This window comes from Felis catus, chromosome B2 (genome assembly GCF_018350175.1).
Source record: "Felis catus isolate Fca126 chromosome B2, F.catus_Fca126_mat1.0, whole genome shotgun sequence".
In the NCBI taxonomy this organism is placed as follows: domain Eukaryota; kingdom Metazoa; phylum Chordata; class Mammalia; order Carnivora; family Felidae; genus Felis; species Felis catus.
This window is the reverse complement of record NC_058372.1, coordinates 151,383,788-151,403,680: the sequence shown is the minus strand read 5'-3', so window position 1 is coordinate 151,403,680 and position 19,893 is coordinate 151,383,788.

Below are 19,893 nucleotides of genomic sequence, written 5' to 3'. Positions count from 1 at the left end.
TCACGGGCTCATGTCCCCAGGCATCGTCACACTTGCACCCGGGGCCGTGCGCTCCCCACACACACGTGGGTCTGCCTCCCGTCTCCAGGGGGCCGTGAGGTTTGCCCCAAATAGTATCTGCAACGTAACACCCAGGTCTCGAAATCACTAGTTGCGTGAACTTAAAGGCAGAAAGTAAAAACTGTCGAGAAGTGAGCCAGCCTAGGGAGGAAGGAGATGAGTAGGCTAGAAACGAGGGAGGGTCCCTGGTGCCTTCCTCTTCAGCGCTGGCGGAGGCGGCTGGTGGTCCAGGAGGAGCCTGGAGGAGCCCCGCGGCCGCCCGGGGAAAACACAGCCAGCAGAATAAGGGCCCCCCGGGACGCCCACGCCCGGGACCTGTGAATGTGTCACCTCAGGCGCCAAGAGACCCCGCAGTGCCTTCGAGGGGAGGATGTCGTGTTGGGACGTGATTCGGGTGTCCCCGACGTCACCACGGGGCCCACGTGTGGCAGAGGGATCGGGAGTGAGAACCGAGTGCAGGTGGTAGGAGGCGGCAGGCCAGCGTCTCAGGCTCCGAACACGGAGGCCGGAAGAGGGCGGAGCAGAGATGGGTTCTCCCCAGGAGCCTCCAGGGGAACCAGCCCTCGGACACCTGGACCGTGGCTCCTCAAGGCCCCGTCTGGACTCCTGAGGCCTCCGTGTGAGGAGGTACATTCGGGCTGTTGTCAGCGGCCAGGCTTACGGTAATTTGGTAGAGGGGCCGACACGTGAGGGGAGCAAATGCTGACGCTCGTCGTACTTGGAGACACGTTCTCGAAACGGGAGGCTGAGGGGAGGTGCGGGGGCTCTCCCGGTCGGGGCTCCACTTCTGTCCGTGGCCCCGTGGCACGGCCTGGGGGCCTCGTGGGCCCGGCGGTTCTGTGACAGCAGGAGCTGAAGTTTACTAAAGGCGCCAAGTGCCTTTGACGGTATTTGAGGATCTTTGTTATTATTATTCCCATTTTATAGAGAATAAAACCGAGGCTCAGGAAGGCCGACTGACCTTTCAAAGTTCACACTGCAAATAGCAAAACAGATTTGAGCCCAGGCATTTTGTAGCTACACGGTGATGCCTCCTGTTTCTGGAAAAAGTGGGCTTAGCCCAGCGTGACTTGAGGGTCCACGGGAGCACGTGGTGGTGGGTGGGGTGGCTCAGCGGGCAATCACCTCTGTCCAGGGCCTGAGAGAGGCCCACACGGGCTCCAGAGACCCATGTCGCCGAGGGGGGGATGCACCCTGGGGCCGCGTGCGTGAGGGCCAACGCCATCCCACTGAACTGGCCGGAGACGTAACCCCCACCGCACCACACAGACCGTGCCGTTGCATTGCTTTAGCCGGGCGTGCCCATCTCGCAGCTGCCCACACCGCTGCACGCTCCGTGGCGCTGCAGAAACTGGCCTCCTGGGAGCCCCGTCCTCCGTGAACCACTCTCCACAGCTCCTTCCGGCCTCCAGTCCTCTGCCCCATCTGAAGGCTCATCTGCCTGCAGGTGCCCCTCTTGGCTGTCTGCCCTTCACCCTCCCTGTCTCTCTCTGTCTCTCTGTCTCTGTCTGCCTTTGCCTGAGTCTGTCTCTGGCTCTCTCTCCTCCTGGACCCACCCTCACTGATGCTTCGCCCAACTCCGTTCCGACGGCAGCCAGGCCTCTCTTCTGGAGGCGGGTGCGCCCGTCCGGCTACATGCCTGGCGTCCTCTCTTTGGCATCCCTCAGGTGCCCCCCAGCCTTTTCCTTCTGTGCGTCCCGGTCTGCCTGTCACCCCAAATGCTCCCCCAGCCCCAGAGGATCCCAGCTAGGAACCTCTTGGATCTGGGCACCAGCTCAGCCTGGGGTATTGATGCCTCTCCCTGGGTCACCCACCCCACCACCTGGCCCCAGGATCCCCGCTCACGTGGCCCGGAGCCCCCAGACTCTTTGGGGGAGACTGCTCCCCCAGCTGGGTGCTCAGGGCCCGACGTGTGTCTGGCTCTCCCCCCAACCCCACGTCACTCCCCTTCTGGTGCCAGTGAGGCTGGGAGCCCACGGTGAGTCCAGCCCCCTCCCCACCACTGCTCAGCCCAGCCCTTGGCACACTCCCTCCAGGGCCTCTGACTCACAGGCCTTCTCACCCCGGAGCCTCCGCCCCACAGCCTCCCAGGGCACCTTCCTGGCCGCCCAGCCACGTCCCCACCAGCATGCGTCCTGGGTGGACACCCACCCCGCCGCCTCTGGGGGCTCTCCTTTTGCTCAGGGAGCCGTCACGGACAGCGCTTCATGGCTGTGTCCCGCCTCCCGGAGACACTGTGACAGGGCTCGCTGCCCACGGCTCCCAGGCTCCAGCACCTGTTCCCGCGGGGAAGCCCTCGTAGACAGAGAAGAGCCAGCAGCTTGTCTGTGCGGCGGGATCGAGGGAGCTGGGGAGGGAATCAGGGGCCCCGGGGTCCACGGTGCAGGACGTGCTGCCGGGGCTGAGCGGGGCGCCGGGGTGGAATCTGAGCCCGGGAACCGAGGGGCCGCCCTGGCCGAGAGGGGACACTGAGGGCTCACGAGGAGCACGCCGTGCCGGGAGGCGCCCACCGCCGGCCACCGGTTCCCCGTCTTGTCGGTAGGCACACCGGCCCTGCGGCGGAAGGACGGGCAGGGCCTCCACCGTGCGCCCGCTTGGAGCTAAATTGGCCTCTGTACGCAGCAGCTACGGGCCGAGCCAGCTGAGCCGGGCAGGTGACCCGGACAAAAGGCCTGGCTCACGGACAGAGTGCAGAGCCCCACGTGACCGGGCGGCAGGGCCTTCGGAGCCTCGGCAACAAAAGCTAACTCAGAGGCTAAACCAAGGGCCTCCATTCGGAGGTCGGGCGGCCTTTAGAAATGGGCTTCCTGGACCACGTCCCTCTGCACGGCCTCTGTATCAAAGATGCCTTTGTCACCACCTCTCTGCTGCGCGGCCCTCCTGCCAAATCCGCCCGCTGCCATGGAGACGCAGCGCCCGCCGGCTCCTTCCGCAGGAGTCCTCTGGCCTGGGCCGCAGGGAAATAATGAGACGGTCCGCGTCAATGCTACCTTGGAAGACTCGGACAAACAGCTAAATGTCGCCGGGGCAATTAGCGTCCTCGGCAACCGCGTCCTACGGTTTCCCGCTGCGTCTCTGAGCGGTGGGGCGCCGGCGTGTGTCAGTCGGGACGGGGGTTCTCCCGTCCCCTCCTGCTTCCGATGTCACAGGCTGAGCAAAACTGCACTCTCGGGGGCAGCCCCTCGATACCGAGCAGGTCCTGGGGCCGCGGGGGGGGCGGGGAGCAGGGGGCAGCTGACGGGCCAGCCCCTGGCCTTCCCACATCTGGAAGAGGGGCCAGGACTCCTGGATGGACTGGACAAGAAAGGGTGTGATCGGGGTGAGAACAAGCCCAAACCTTCTAGGCCTGCCTCACTTGTGGTGTCGGGTCCAGGAGACACGGGGACCCCATGCTGTTTGGAAGGGTCTGTGTCACGACCCGTGGGGTGGCCGTCCTGAGAATCTGTTTTTCCTGACTTGGGCGCTTGGTTTCAGTGAACGTGCGGTGGTGGCCGTCTGTCAGCCGTTACGTGTGGGCCATGCCGTGTCGTGCTGTGTGGTGTTACGGCCACGCTTCTGTCTGCAGGAGGCCACGTTATTTGGCTGACTGCAGAGAATCGCCGTGGACGTTTCTTTGTCCGTCCCGGGAGCCCGGCATGAAGAGCACGTGCAAGTCCCCCATTGCACACACGTGTGAACAGACACGCCCATCTGGTGTCTGGGTGACAGAAGCCTTGAGGAGCTTTTCGTGGAGGGGCGACAGGACCTGAACCCCGCCCAGGAGGCGGCACTGGCTGTGTCCTCAAGGTGGAGCCCGCAGGATGCTGGACGGTGGAGGGCGGGGTGGCCGGTCTCCGGCAGGAGCAGGGGGGCACCTGGGCAGTGCCCACGCGGACGCAGCGGGCGTGAGGCGCAGGGACGCGGTCTCGGCATGCAGCCGGTCTGCTGGCTGAGAGGCCGGTGGGCGAGGACAGGCCATCCGTGGCAACACCTGGCCTGGCTGTATCTGCTTCCTGCTGCGCATTCTTCAAAGGAGGCGTGAAGGAGGCGCCGAGCCGGCAGGTGGGAACGTGGCTGGCGCCCAGGGCCACCACGTGAGCCGGACAGCCGGGCCACAGGCTCCGGGCAAGCCTGCTTCCCACGGAGGTTTGGTGGGCCTGGGCCCCGCACCCTCCTGCTGCTTCGGAAGACAATGCGCCCTGAGCCGCAGGCATCAAGGGCAGTGGAGTGCGCCCAAGGCCCCGCGGCGGAGTCCCGGCCTGAGTCCAGGGCTTGGCCCTCTCCGTGGGGAAAGGGGACACCGGGGATGCGGCCGCTGGTGTGGTTTCCCACAGGTGTGGCTTTTGGAAACAAACGGGACGGGAGGGCTCAGTGTCCACAGCTGTGGTGCCAGGACCATGCGGCTGCCTGAGGTCCGGGGCGGCTTTCTGGGGCAAGATCACCTGAGGTCCCCGGTCTGTGTGGGCCGGCAACCCTGATGGTGGAGTTGAGTTAGGGCCCCGTTCGGACGGGGATGTGGGTCACGGGCCATCTGTGGCCCGCCAGCAAGAGCAGCGGCTCTCAGACTGACCCCCGCCCTGGTTCCCGGGACACCCTGCCACAGGACGACACCCGAGTGGGGTCAGTTACTCTGCACTGTGGTGGGTGGGCCACGGCCACGGCCACGGCCACTGGGGAGGGAAGACCGCAGGACTGTAATGGAAGCAGTGACACAGAGTTTGAAGACTCAAGTTTCAGATCTGCCAGGTGGGGGCTTCTGAGCCCCAGGTCCTCTGTCCCACCAGACACCCACGGAGGCAGGTCTAGAAAAAAGGTGGAAAGGAAGGCCAGGGCCAGAAGTGATGAGTCCCCATTCCAGTGGACACATGGCCCCCGCCCCCAGCTTCCTGGCCCAGCGAGGGGACAAACTGAGGTTCAGCCCAGGGCTCAGTGGACACAGCGGGGACCACAGGGAAGGGGTCTCTGCGCCCAGAAGGCTGAGCTTTGGTGGCTCCCTAGCGAGAACACACAGATGGTCTGCACCACAGGCCAGCTGTCCACCTGGACTGCGCACCCACGGGGCCACTGCGAAATCTCAGTTTTGTGGTGTCTGTCTTTGACGCTCTACCATGGTTTCCTGTTTCAGGGGACACAGGTGGGGAGACATTTGTTTTGGGGACTCCTTTGGGGTCAGATCAGCTCAGCAGTTACTGCCAAGAAAGCTGTCTGTCCTCAGGCGTGAGCTTGGAGACCAGTCCCAGTAAACAAGCAGAGATTCTCCCAGATGTCCGCCTCCAGACTGTCGGTCGGGCCTCGGGTGGGTGTGGAGGGGCCGCCGGGCCGCCGCCGTCTACCCAGAGACGTCCTGAGGTGCCGGGTGTGCCTGGTGCCCGCGATCCTGCTGCACGTGCATCCCCAGCCAGCTCGGCCCTCGTGGTGTCCGGGCACAGGCCTGGAAAGTACTCCCCGTCTCCCGCCCTACCATCCAGACAAGGCCCCAGGGGGTGTTCCTGGTTGCGTTCTATCACCTAATCCAACAGTGGAGGCTCCTAGGGGCCCTGGGAGAATGTGGCCCACCACACCGGCCCAGCCCCTCATCTGTGACAGAGGCTGAAGAGCCCCCAGGAGGCGGCTTTGTAGCAGCCTTGAGCCTCCAGACCCCTGGGGCCCAGACAGGAGTTCCCCATGGCCTCTGCCAGCACCCCCACGAGCTGCCCCCCCCCACTCCGAGTCCGGCCTTCCACCTTATCCCCCTAGATACCAGGTCCCCTGAACACAGACACAGAGGGACCCTTGCCCGGAGCCCCTCCCCTGAGCCCCGGCCTCCAATGGCCCCCGTCCCCCCACACGGCGTCCGTTGGTCACAGATCACCCTACGCACCGTGGCTCAGGGAGGCCACTGTCACCATGGCCTAGGTGTGGCCTCCAGCAGACCATCAGCCCTCCAAGGACGGAGCCCTCAGCCACTGCTTCCCTGTGCCCCTGAGACCTGAAGCCCCGCTCCAAGGTGTGTGGACACGTGACCTCACGTAATCCCTGCGAGGACCTCGGAGCTCCTCAGTAGAGACACAGGGTCTCCACCAGATCCACAGCCCTGTCTGAGATGGCTCCGAGGCGCCACCTCAGTTTGCGGGGGCCCTGCCCTGCGCCCCCTCACGTGGCCCCATGCCTGCTCTCTGCTCCCGGGAGGACACAGGCTGTCACTGGATACGTCCCGATTAGCTGATTTCACAGAGGCCGGAACCAAGTCTCAAAGGAAGTGACTTATGTCCTTCCTCCCTGACGCTCCTTCTCAGGCACTAGACGGAGTGCTCAGAGCCCCGTGCCCCATTCCACCCCGGTGTCTGAGGCCTGGAGGGACCCCGACCCCTACAGGGGGATTGGGGTTCCCTTTCCTCACAGGGGGTTCGCTTTCCACAAGGGGCGTGTCGCCTTTTTGAGCCCTGCTGCTGTCCCAGGAATACAAACGCCTCGCTGTGGGGCTGGCTGGGCGTCCAGGAGGCGCCTGGACGTGGGCCTAGCGGCTCGGGCTCCGGCACAGGGAACGAGCCCCACGTGCCGCACGCTAGGGACCCCCCAGCAGCAAGAGGCCGTGGGGCAGCTTCCCAGGCACACCCTGGCCGAGCCCAGCTCAGCTGCTACACACTTGCCCCGCCCCGGCGTCCAGCTGCAGGACTTTGATCTAAATCCCCCTGGACTCAGCCACCACTTGCGACAGCTTCCTGCGGGTTTCGTGTTCCCAGGCGGTCAGTCGCTGTGTCCCCCGCTGCCTCCAGGGGCCAGGGGCCTTTGAGTGACGAGGACACATGGGCATTTGCTGGCCTTCCTGGACGCACCGGCGTCTGACCTCAGGGATCCTGATTTACCTCCCTCCTCCGGGCTGATGGCTTCCACAGAGGTGGCCACAATTCACCAGCTGTCGCTCCTGCCCACCCTCCCCACCACCCCCCGCCCCTGCCCCCGCCAGCCACTCACTTCAAATGCCCACGTGTCCCCTGCGTCTCCTGGGACGGAGCAAGGTTCCACTACTCTGACTTCGAGACGCACGCCGGTGGCTCAGCCTCTGAGCGGCCCGGGGCTGCCCTCGTCCTGCAGGAGGCCCCCAGGCCTGGGAAGTGGGAGCAGCGCTGGTGCCCAGAGAAGAGGGAAGAAGCCACCCACTGGGGGCGCCCCTCCCCGTAGACCGTGAGGCGCAGGAGCCTCTGAAGCCCCAGGACGGAGCCCAGGGAACAGCGCCCGGAGGTCTCCGTCGTTCTGGGTCCCGCAGGAAACCCAGAGCCTTCAGCCCCCTTTGCCCTAATCCCAAAGGAGGCGCTGCCTTTGGCTCATCTGCCGGCCAGCGGGGCACCAGGAGGGCCGTGAGCGCAGACGTTTCCAGCCCAGCGCTGGTGTGTGAGCACACGGGGGTGCACGGCTAAACCCATCGCACAGAGAGGCCTGTCCTAGGGCAGTAGTGTGCCCTCACAGCTGCAACAGTTTCAACCAAGAAATCCAAACTTTCATCTGAAGTGGCCCAAAGTTTTAATGCTGGCCAGTAATTCAAATTTACAATATATGTGTCTCATGCTAAGCTGCAGGTGTACAAGCAAGATCACCTGTGATCTCCTGGTCCAGCCAGGGTCCACGAGATCGCGTGTAATCTGCTGGTCCAGCCAGGGTCCACGAGATCGTGTATGATCTCCTGGTCCAGCCAGGGTCCACGAGATCGCGTGTGATCTGCTGGTCCAGACAGGGTCCACGAGATCGTGTATGATCTCCTGGTCCAGTCAGGGTCCACGAGATCGCATGTGATCTGCTGGTCCAGCCAGGGTCCACGAGATCACGTGTGATCTGCTGGTCCAGCCAGGGTCCACAAGATCACCTGTGATCTCCTGGTCCAACCAGGGTCCACGAGATCGCGTGTAATCTGCTGGTCCAGCCAGGGTCCACGAGATCGCGTGTGATCTTCTGGTCCAACCAGGGTCCACATGTGCTCTTTAGGGACAGGCTCTGGGAAGGAGCACCCTGGACCCATTGGGGAGCAGCCACAAGGCGCGTGTGCACACGTTCCATGTGCAGAACCGAGCACGAAGACACGAATCTCAGGTTGTCCTGGTGGTTCTGTTAGGTCCAGTCCCCAGGGCTGTGGGACATTCCATAACCTGCCCCATAGTCTACCTCTCTACTCATGGATTTTGTGGGTTTCTGTCTTCTTCCCACTACAAACAACGCTGCAAAGAAAGTCTTCACCCACACACTGTGCAGAGAGGTAAAGGGAAGTCTCGGAAGGGACGAGGGGGCTCATCGGGGTGGGAGGCTGCACCCAGACCCAGCCTCGTGAGGACACGTGGCCCCTGGTCCCAGCAGAGGTAGAGCCTCTCCGGGGCCCCAAGTGTCCCCGCGTGCCGGGCAAGACCCTTCTGAGAACACGCCATCCAGGTCGAGACCCCTAGGAAGACCGGTCAGCAGCCTGGGCCTCCTGGGCAAGCGTCCAGGGCTGGTCCAGCAAGGGCCCCGCCCCACACGCCTGGCACGGGAGCAGTGAGTGTGGGGCCCATGCGGACTTCCTCTCCTCACTGACCCTTGCTCTGGTGTCCCAGCCTGTGTGTCAGCTAGACATCCCACATTATGTTCTGGAACTTGTTCCATGGCTGTACGTGGGGGCACTCGGACGGAGGGACTGGCTGTCGCCACTGGCTTGTGCAGAGGGCTCAGGAAGACCTGGGTGTGGCTGGAGGCCACGTGGAGGCGTTCGGAAGAAACGAGGCGGCAGGGAGAGTGAGGACAGACCAGAACAGCCCCCAGCTCGGCATCTCGGGGCCTCAGAAGGGGGTCTGGGGAGGCTGGATGCGGACCTGTGGGCCCTGAGGAACACCCACCTGGGAGGGGAGCCTCCCACAAGGCCCAGGCATCCAGGCCAGGATGAGGGGGAGCCTGTGTGTGGCAAGGCTGTCGGTCATGCCTCTGTGAGTCAAGGTAGCCAGAAGCCTTGTGACATGTGAGGGTGCGACAGGGCCAGGCCAGGGCTGGGGGTGACCTGGGCCCAAGCTTCCTCTGCTCACTGACTAAGGACTCCGGGGCAGCCCTAAGAGAGAGGCCGCACGACTCCTTTCAGTTTTTCCTGAAGATGCAACAGAGTTCAATGGAAACACAACTTCAGCGAGAATCTCCACTGCTTCTTTGCAAATTCAAATTTCTATTAATTCACCAAAGTGTCTGCTATTCCTCTTGTAATAAGTAGAAATTAGGGGGCACACCACAACGTGCAAGCCTCGGAAACACCTGGAGCCCAGGCCGCACGGCTCAGCGTGACCCCACTGGACCGAGCCTCACGCTGTTGGCAAGTTGGGGACCCTCGGTCACGGTCGGGGCTCAGGCGTGGGCGCAGGACATCGGGAGACTGCCCCTTCCCGCCCTGGCCACCTCATGTGCCCTCCCCAGTGCCCCCTGTTTCTCCCTCCCCCCCCGAGTCATCCAAGTGTGGACACAGACCAGAAGCCAGGGGCCTCCCGGAGGGCCCCGCAGTCGCAGGGTCTGCTCTGCCGTCAGCCGCTTCCCCCAAGAGCATTTTCGTGTCGGCTTCTTTTAGGTCAAGAGTAACTGCTTATGTCTGTGTCTGTGGCACTGAGTGCACACAACCGCCAGTGTGGGCGTCTTCAGACAGAACCCACGTTCTTCCAGGCCACGGCCTCGAATCTAGATGCCTGGGCCATCAGAGCCTCCACACGGGAGACTGATGGAAGGACTGTGCTCTCCGAGGATGTCCACACACTCGCGGGGACACCAAAGGAAACACTTCACGATCGCTGGTGGCCAGGACAGCAGCAGGTGGATGGGAGGGGCCGCACCCACACACCCCTGAGGCTGTCCCGGGACACTTTCTTGTCCTCACTGACCCCCCACCGGCACGTCCACGCCGTCATCCCCAACTGGTACATGTTCATCACTGCACATATGTTGCTTAAATCAAAGCATGCTAAGAATTGATCGTACATTATCACCACAAAAGTTCATCTTTCCACAAACAGAAAGCAACTATAAACATAAACCGGCTCCTAATTATGAGCAAGATCCAGCAGCCTACAGGACCTGCTGAAGCCACATAAGAGATTAAGATGACCCTATATCGTTAACGGTGACTTTCTTCCTCGCCAGCACGGAGAATGAGAAAAAGGAAACACATCCTCATGACGTGATTCAAACACGATCTACGCCAGGGCCACGAATCGGTGAGAGACACTTTGGGAACCAAAGCATTTCAGACTCCACCAGGGACCAGCATCCGATGCTCAGAAACATGCTGGAGGGACATGGGCACAGCCGTGAGGCAGGCAAGTCTGAAGGGACACGATTCAGTAATTTCAGGCCAGATTCCCACGTCCCTTTCTGACACTCCTAGATGTGGGTGCACCCCAAGAAGACTGGGACCTTGATGGGAGAACAGCAGGACACAGGTGACAAGCAGAAAGACCAATTGCAGATTCTCTACGAGCACAACGCGGTCCCAGCAGAGCACATGCACTACAGTCACACAGGACACGCCCGCCCTACACAATCACACAGGACACACCCTCTCTGCACAGTCACGGTGGATCTTGGGCGCAGCCTTCCCCAGTAGCCCTGGGAGTGAAGTAGGCATCCTGGCACCAGCTCCTTGTGTGTGGAATCAATGGCATGAACCTGTTAGGTGGGTGTGGCTCAGAGACATTTGGGTGCCCACATAGGGAGGACTCACATCTAGGTGGCTCTGGGCACTGGCGGTCCCCAGCAGTGTGCAGACACTGGGCCACTTGGCACGGGCATGCACTCACCAGTCCTAAGTCGGGCTTGTCCTGTGGGCCCGCCCATGGGTGGTGCCCCAGCGCCTGTGGCCTTTGTCTGGCCACCTGGTTGTGGCCTCCCACACAACCTGCCCTCCCACACAACCCACATCCAGGTACTGGTTGTCCTGGTCCACTGGAGGACCTGGACACCTGGGCCACCCCCCCAAGGCGTTGGCTCTACTCAGCCTGAGGGAGGGGCCGCCCTGCCATGCGGGCCAGGCTGGCTCACCTCTGTCACCCTCCTGGACCCCGTCCCTGAGACCAGCATGCAGGCAGCAGACTCATTTGCTCCCTGGGTTTTCCCCAGGGGGCATGAGTGTTTCGTGTCTGTCTCTTCTCCAAAGTGCATCCTCTCATTGTCTCACGCTTACGACCACCTATGAGTTTCCAGAAGACAAAGACACCATAGATTCATGTCTTTTCCTTCTTAAAATATCTTTTTCTTTGAAGGTAGAAAGCCAAGGCCCGGGTAGGGAGCCAGCCCTTGGCTGCTGGCGTCCACGTGAGCAGCTGGGCTGACCTCCGTGCGGGCGGCCACCGTCCAGTTGCCTCTCAGCCATAAAGGCGGTGACGTGGCAACGACAGCGGTGGAAGGGCCGCGGTGGCTTGTCGGCGACTCAGTCCGTGGGAGCTGGACAGGCAGCTCAGCAGCGCCACCCTGCGGGGGCAGGACGCCAGGCGCCACTGCCTGGATGCCCACGTGCAAACCAGGTCACGCCAGTCTCCCCGCGTGGGGACACTGAGGGCTGAATGAGATGAAGGGTCAGCTGCCTGGTAGAAAGCCTGGGACCTGGGACCTGGCCCTGAGTGGTGGGTGTCAGGGCAGGGAAGGTGACTTGGCCAACGACCCCACGGCCGAGAACTGAGCCCCGGAGACGCAGCTGAAGCCATGAGGCCCCGGGCTCCGTGCAGCAGGGGGAGGCCACCTGCAGGAACGCTGGGGACCCCGAGGGTGGCATCGACCTCACCGCCCTGGAACGAGATGGTACCTGCCCCCGGGCCCCAGGTGTATTGATTTAGTGTCTTATCCATTGTCCAGTCATCATACTCCAGGTGCTACACCATCATCATATTTGATGAAGAAAAAAATCAAACCTGAGAAAAGAAATGATGACCCAGTCAAGGAGTCTGGTAAAGCCTAACAACAGTGAGGGCAGGTCTGTGAGCGGCCACCCCCTCCCCAGGTGCTATTTTACCGTCATCAGCACAGAAAGTGCAGAGGAGCCCTCGGGTGGCAGCAGAGGCCTCTGCACCTGACAGGGCGGGGCTCACCCCGAGACACCCAGCGCCCCAGCAGCGCAGCGGCGTGGCCTTGGGCCCCCGAAGGAACCTGGCTCCTTCCTGGGAGCAGGCGTGCCGTGGGTGGGCAGGGGACGGGGGACACTGCCCTCGAGGTCAGTAGTTTGCCCCGGGAGCTCCTCTCTTGCCCTCCCTTCCTTGAATAATCTCCCCAGTTCTGTCACTCAGACAGACAGCGGCTTCCAGAAGGAGGTCAGGAACCCGAAGAGCCAGGAGGGGACGCAGGGGGTTGGTGACAGGGCTAGGGGAAGGGCTGGCTGAAGCAAGAGGCCTTGGCCTTGGGCAGGAGAGCGCAAGGAGCCCTCCTCTCCCAGAGAGGGCTGCAGACCACGATGGTGGCCCCTCTTCCCTGGCACAGCAGGCGGGGTGGCATCGCGGGCTCCAGACGCCCTCCCTGAGAGCTGGGCCAGCGCCGCACCCAGACCCGGCGCCAGGCTCCTGAGCAAGTTCCTGAGGAGACGCAGGCGGGTTGAGTGCTGCCACCTGTCACCTCCAGAGGCACAGACCTGCCCCCCAACCCCACCTGCTCCCCAGAGCCCCCTAGCACACAGCTCCCGGCAGAGTAAATGTGATGTGCTCCTTCCGAGGGCGCCGATCCCAGCCCCCGCCTGCTGCAGGCAGACCCCTGCTCTGCCCCTGAGCTCACGCCCTGGGATGTGCTGGCCGACCAGCCAGCAGGGGCACCACACGGTGGGGAGGTGGGGAGACTGCACAAGGCCAGCCACCTGGACGCCCGTCCCCGTGTCCTCCAGAGTCCAGCCTGCTCCTTGGACCCCACGTGTGCCTTTGCCCCAACCGCCCCCAGGCCGGGGGTGAACGCAAGTGTTTCCTGTTGGGAATCTCCAGGCTGGGGCCAGGCTCAGCCCAGCAGCTGGGGTCGTGGCCTCCGCGGCCCCTCCACACGTTTGTGCCAGTGGCACACGGACAGCCGTGTGCCCCCACCGAATCCAGGATCCAGGACGTCGCCGGTTGCCGCAGGTCCGTCTGTGGCCCCGTGCTTCCTCGGGCGGCCTTCTCACGTGGACGGGGCCCCGACACGCTCGGTCTTTGCACGAGGCCTCAGACTTTGCAAAGAGAGGCAGCTGCTCCGGGCAGCCGTCTGGGACTCGCTCGCGGCCCTCCTACCGGTGCTCACCGTAGACCTGCCACACTCCCCTCCAGGTCAAGTACAAATCAGACCGCGTGTCCCCGTGAGAACCGGGGAGAGGTAGGCTTCCCTCTGACAGAGCCCAGAGCCGCACTGTCCTGCCCCAACAGCAGAGGGAGGCCGCTCCAGGCCAAGCGCCGGTGCCCACGCTGGCCAGTGGGAGGAAGGGTCACCAAAGGGCAGCTCAGCACAGGGTGCAGGCCACTCACCAGCCTGCTCACGTCCGGCCGTCGGGTCAGCGAGCGGCGGGGGCGGCCCCACACTGAGGGTCATGGGGGCTCCGGCAGGTGCGGCGTGGATGTGGGTCTGGGGCCCGAGCTGTCCAACAATGATGCGCCATCGTTGCCCCCCAGGGGGCAGGGCCTCTGCCGCGACAGACAGGGAGTGGCAGCTTCAGCACGGACGGGGGCAGGGTGCTCGGTGAAGCAGGACGAGTCGGAAGTTCGGAGATAAAGCACAGAAATCGTAGTCCTCTGGAATCTCAAGATTTGTCCTCAGACTTGGACACAGGACGAAAGCGTCAAGAACAAGAGAAAACCGGGGGGCGCCTGGGTGGCCCAGTCGGTTAAGCCTCAGACTCGGTTTCAGCTCAGGTCGTGATCTTGTGGCCGAGTCCGAGCCCCAAGTCGGGCTCTGAGCTGACAGTGCAGAGCCTGCTTGGGATTCTCGCTCTCTCTGCCCCTCCTGTGCCCTCTTTCTCTCTCAAAATAAGCAAATAAACTTGAAAGAAGAACAACAGGAGAACAGCAGTCCTGTGGCGGCATCAGTAGAGGCCGTTCCGGGGTCCACAGCCCCACCCCCGTCGCGCCCAGCCCCCGGAGAAGGTGGCTTCGCCGTGTCCCCCCAGGACAGGGGTTCACACCAGTGTGTCAGGGCCACGGGCGGGTGTGCGGCGGCCGACGCCAGCCACAGCAGCAGAAAGTGGGCTGTCGGGGACCCTGGCACAGCCCCGTCCGATGTGCAGGCAGCAGGTTTCCACCTGTTTGCAGACAGCCCGACAGAAATGTCCCGAAACACCGCTGGAGTCGGGGGTGGGGGGAGGGTCCAGCTCCCGGTGAGACCCTTCTTCCCGCAGACACACGGTCACTGCCCCACCAAACAGCCGCTCACAGATCAGCCCTGGCCTGCCGTCCAGGCTGCGAAGCCAGCCTCGCCCTAACTTTGCCGGCTGAGGTTCGAGCGCAGTGGCTCCTTGGGGGCCGTGTAACGACACACACACAACAACCAGCCTGCACAGCAAGGTGGCTGGTGGCCCAGGGTGGCCACGGTCATGCCCCTGCTGTGCTCGCCTTCCCCTGTGGAAAGTGGGCGACTTGGGGCCGTCAGCCTCTCCCAAAGGGCACCCCTGAGGGTCCTTTCCAGATGCCCTCCCCAAAGGTGGGGGCCGTGCTGGGATGGCTGTGCCTGAGGGTCCCCTGCGTCCTGGACACAGACGCCCGCTCGACCCCTGCCTGCCTTCCTGGGGGCCTCAGCGCCCAGCACGTGGACACCACCAGCCCCACACAGCCTCCTTCGGGGCGCGTGGCACAAACCGGGGGCTGAAGGAGGAGAGATGGGGACACAAGCTCAGGAAGGCCTGTCGAGGCAGGATGGGTGCGCTATGCACGAGTGAGGGCGGCTGGCCCACCTCCGCGGCTCGAGGACCCCCGTCTGGGAGCGTGTCCTATGCCAGGGGTCCCCAGCAACGTGGCCAGGGCGTCTCGTTTTGTTAGCAGGATGACGGATTCGTGGAGAGAATCTCCCGGGTGTTGAGAATAAAGCATCTGTTGACGTGTCGGGAGCGCAGACAAGTGTCTCACTGACACTGAGCCCGTCCCACGGGCCCAACGAACGCCTCTTCTCCAGTCTCAGCAAAGACAGAGCAAAGTCACGGGCTCCAGGCGGCGTTGACGCCAGGGTGCACACAGCCCTCCCTCCCCAGCAAGCGCCTCCAGTGACCAGGTTCTGAGGCTCGCGGGTTCCCCGCGTCCCTTCCGCTCGCTGCCTCTTGATTGTCCAGAGACTTCCACGCAGCCTCACGCCTGCTCAGGCCTCCCAAAGTCAGCAGCTGCCTGTCGGCACCACTGACCCTCTCCCCTACGGCTTACGGCCCCGTGGGCATGCACAGCAAGAGGAAAGGAACGCGTGTGCGGGTGGGAGGTCAGAGGTTGCGGAATGAACGGCCGGGCCAGGGGGACGTGGGCCCGAAGGCCCCAGAGGGCAGGAGACCTCAGCGGGAGGCCGGACTGGATGGTGAGCTGGACCCAGAGAGCGGGAGTCAGGCCCGAACCTCCTTCTCCTCCACAACGTTCCCCTCCCAACAGGCAAGTAAAGTGTCTCCCGGAGACCAGCTTCCTTTCAAACAACCTGAGAAGCCACGGATTTTCAAAAACAGGCTTTTAGCCGTGACTAAACTTTTTCCGAAGCGAGTGGTGACTTTGGCTTTATTTCAGGAGCTGCGACACTTCTCTACATTTTTCACGCTTGTGTTCTGGTGCAACAGAGTTCAAACCTTCAACTGTGTGCAAGTGAGAAATCGTAGTGACGATAAACGCAATATTCCACGACCTGAACGGTAGCGGGACAGATTTCCAGGCGAAGAGATTATTCGTCCCCACAGACATCCTCAGTATTGGTACCAATGGCTCCTACACGCTCCTGTGCTGGGTCCTCTGGGGGGTGATTGATATGGGTCCCAAGGGGTCACAGACCAGCAGGAAGGCGAAAGTGAGCAGAGACCACAGGTCCGGCTACACGAAAGACTCGGGGACAGAGCCTTCGTGCACGGGGATCGGTGCAGAAGACGGACAGGTGGGTCTGCTCTCGGCTGCACGGCGGCCCCCTCTCTGGGAGGCTGCTGTCCCTGGTGAGGCTCCCTGGCCAAGCCCGAGGACAGACAGGCAGGTGCAGGGTGTGACCCGCGTTCCCCTGCTGGGTCTGCCGGCCATGACCCCGCCCACCCTGTCTGTGAGCTCTCAGCCCCGGGCCCCAGACACTGCCCCCAGCATGTTCTCTGCCCTCTGCCTCTCTGTCTCTTCTTGCCGCTCACGGCCAAGTGTCCCATCTGGGAATCTGGCTCCTTTCCATCCTCCAAAAGGCAAACCTCGCTGCTCCAGTCCAGCCGCTGACTCTGCATGCAGGCCGCATCCACAAGCGGGGTCCCCCGGCCCCACCCTGAGTCCCATGGGGGAGAGGACCGCCTCGTGCGCCCTGCTAAATTTAACTCCTGTGTGTCGCGTCACCTGGACCCCGCCCGTGGAGTCCCTGCGGTGGGGGTGGGGGAGGTGATCTTCTCCCCCTTGATCCCACCACCCCGGGCCGACAGCCTCCTTGGGGGTCACTGACCTGTGAGCCCAAGTGAAGCGATGGACCAGCTCGAGGAGCCATCACCCAAGAGTCTCTTCCGCCCCTCAAGTTTCACACGGGGCAGGAAATCCACTTCTGGGCTCACTCACGTGGCTCCAGTGGCCTTAGGTCCTCACCACGAGGGCCTGTCTAAGGCCACCCCGGTGTCCTTGTGACGTGGCAGCTGGGGACCTGATGACAGAACATCCTGATGGCTCACGCTGAGCAGAAACACCACTACACGCGGAGGAAAGACCCCACCAGGGCCCTTGAGGGCCAGCCCTCTGCACGCCCAGCCCCAGCCCCCGTCTCCCCTTGTGTCTGAGGACCAGGAACACCCTGTGTGGACTTTGAGCCCTGAGATGAGACTCCTCCCTGGGCCCTGCGTGTCCGGAAGGGCCTTATTTTCCAGGTCTGGGGGATTCCTCCTAAGCCCCGGCCTCCAGCCGGCCAGGCTCCTTCCACACCCCTTTGTCCCTGGGTTTCCCTGCCCAGTCCTGAAAAAGTTGGCGAGAGAGGAGGGGAGGTGGACGTGGCCTGAGAAGACGTGGTGTCTTCCAAGTTGGGAGGTCTCACAGCCGTCGGGGAGAGACGGCCTTTGAGTTCTGGTGCCTCGCCTCGACTCTGAGTCTTGGGCAGTCTCCCCATTCTTAGGCTGGCTCACCAGCCTGCCCTGCCTGCAGGCCCCCGGCGGCCCGGGCTGTGCCCCTGGCCCCGTGCCTGCAGCGACCTCCATCGGGCAAGTGAGTGGGTGTCTGACCGCCGTGCAGCCGGCTCTGCTCAAGCTCGTGCGTCCGTGTAGGGAGAAGCAGTTACGTTTCTCCTCCTACGACAGGCTTGTGTCCAGGGCTTGGGCTTTGGTGGAGCCTCTGGCCTCCGCGCTCTGTGGGCAGTGAGCCAAGGCCTCTCCAGAGAGCGGCAGGGCCCGGGACACAGACACCACCACAGCCCTGCGGGCCCGCACCCTGCCTGGCCTCCCCCTCCCCCAGGTCCTGCCGCCTGTGGGGCCTTCTGCCCCGGCTATGTTGGTGCTGATGCTCGGGGCACACGTTCCCAGTGCCTGCCCTCTTTCAGAGGGAGGGAGGCTGGCCCAGAAGGGCACCCCCGTCTCACTGACCCGCTTGTATGTTGAGGTGTCTGTGTTTCTGCACCTTGAAGCGGGCCAGTTTCTTCCACCCTGAGGGTTTAGCTTTCTGTGCTAGATTAGCTTATTGTTTTATAATTCCCAAAATAAAGTCCACAAAATGCCTTTCAGAAACAATCAGGCAAGATGAGCTGGGGCAGAGAGCCCTAGGGGAGCCGCGGACCCCGCCCCCTCTCCACTGCCACAACCGTCAGTGGGGTCGGGGCCCAGGCTGTGTCCCACCCTCCCCTTGGGGCCCCTCAGACACGCACCGAGCCCAGCGCACACGGAGGCCACACGGGAGGCCGTGGACAGGCCGAGGCATCATAGAAAGAGCACTGGTGCAAGGCAGCAAATGGGCCCCGGGGAGAACGGACGGAGGGCAGCTGGAGTCTGGGCAGGACGGGCATCCAGAGGACCGGGCTCCACGTGTGCCCTGGTGGCACAAGGCAACGCCCGCAGAGTCACCAGCCTTTGGTCACACGGCTGCTCCGTCAGCTTCCTGCTCGGCCCGATGCCTCACCCTGGCTAGGAATCCTACACGTGCGCACATGCTTGCACGTGCACATGCTCACGCACACTCGGGCACGTGTGCGCACACGTTTATGGGCACCCACACAGGCACACACGAGGTAGCCATCCTGGAGATGGCGGCTGAGCACGAATCTCAGACAGTTTGCAGAACTGAGGTCAGAAACGGGGCCTCCCGGAGGAAAACGCTGCTGCTGCAGAAACCACGGAGTGCGTATTTGGGGTGCAGGTGGGTGGAGGGGTGAGTGTGGAAGCAGAATGTGGCTCCGAGATGCGACAGACTCCACCGTGCACTAGGGACACCAAGGAGACGAGGGGATCGCGTGGGTGGGCTCCTCTAGGAAGGCCCAGGAACCCTGAGACAGGAGCCTGGGGTGCCCCGAGTCCATGCTCGAGTCCTGGGATGGCACCATCGGCCGGCCAGTGGCGAGGCGGTGCCCGAGCCCTGGCTGGACCATCCAAGGTGGGAGCCCAGGTGCCGCTGGGAAAATGGTCACGGATGCCGCCACCGAAGACCGCCCGTCTGTGCCCACGGGCCTCCTGCTCCTACAGCGACCTCGTCACTGCCCGTCTGGCCTCCCCTTCACCGGTCAACATAGCAGGTAAACCTTGAAGTTTCCCCACCTTCACCACCTCTAGGAGGAAAAATACCTGGTATTTAAAACTGAATGGACAAAGAAACGTTTTTTACTCAAGCTTATTTTTAAAAATGAATCTCAGACGAGCATGGGCGAGAGCAGCTGTGGATGACGTGCTCCGTCCCGCTTCCGCGTGGCCTTCCTCCAGAGGCGGGTCGTGGCCCCTTTGTCCCCCGTCAGTCACCAGGACGCCCTCTGCTCCCTTCTCGGGCACCGCCTGGCTTCCCTCTGGGGAAGGGGCTCGGGCACAACCATGCGGGTGGGGAGTGGCAGGAAGGCTCTTCAGGACCATGGGAAGGCACCGTTTTTGACTGACAATTTAGAATTACCGAGCCTTCCAGATAAAGCTTACTTCAAAAAAAAAAAACAAAAAAAAAAACACAAAAAAACAGCGCAAGTTAAATGTAACTGCATTTCTTGTCATGGTTAATTATTTCTCCCTGTTTCCTGCTTACCAATTGACTATTTGCCATCAAACCCTAAATTAGTTCTGATTATTTGGATGAGTGATAACAGAATTTCCATTGTTCCTAATACCAAACCAATCGTGGCCTTTTCAGAACCTCATTTGGAGTGGGCACTCGGTAAAGTTTTGCCAAATTGATTTAAATTGAATTCCCTTTAATTGCACTCAGCTAATAGTGTTTTAGGACACACACAAGACGCATGCAATTAAAGTGCTCTGAGACATCCCTCCATTTAGCAGATGTTCTCAGACGCTCCCGGAAAGTCTCCTGAGCGGGACACAGCCTCGCCCTAGCCCACCGTCGGGCAGCCTTCATCCCGACCCTCCATTTCTGAGGCCAGTCCCCTTCTTCTGTGTTTGGTGACGCTCCTCACAGAATCCAGCACAGAGCTTTGTCCCACAGGCTAGTGACTCCACCAGCCCCGGGTGATGAGCTCAGAATGGCCTAAAGATTCACGTCCGGACCCTGCATCTTGAATTCTCCCTCGAGGTCACAGAGGTTAGTCAATGATTGGGCTTGAAGATTGATTGTGTGTCCCTCCCTC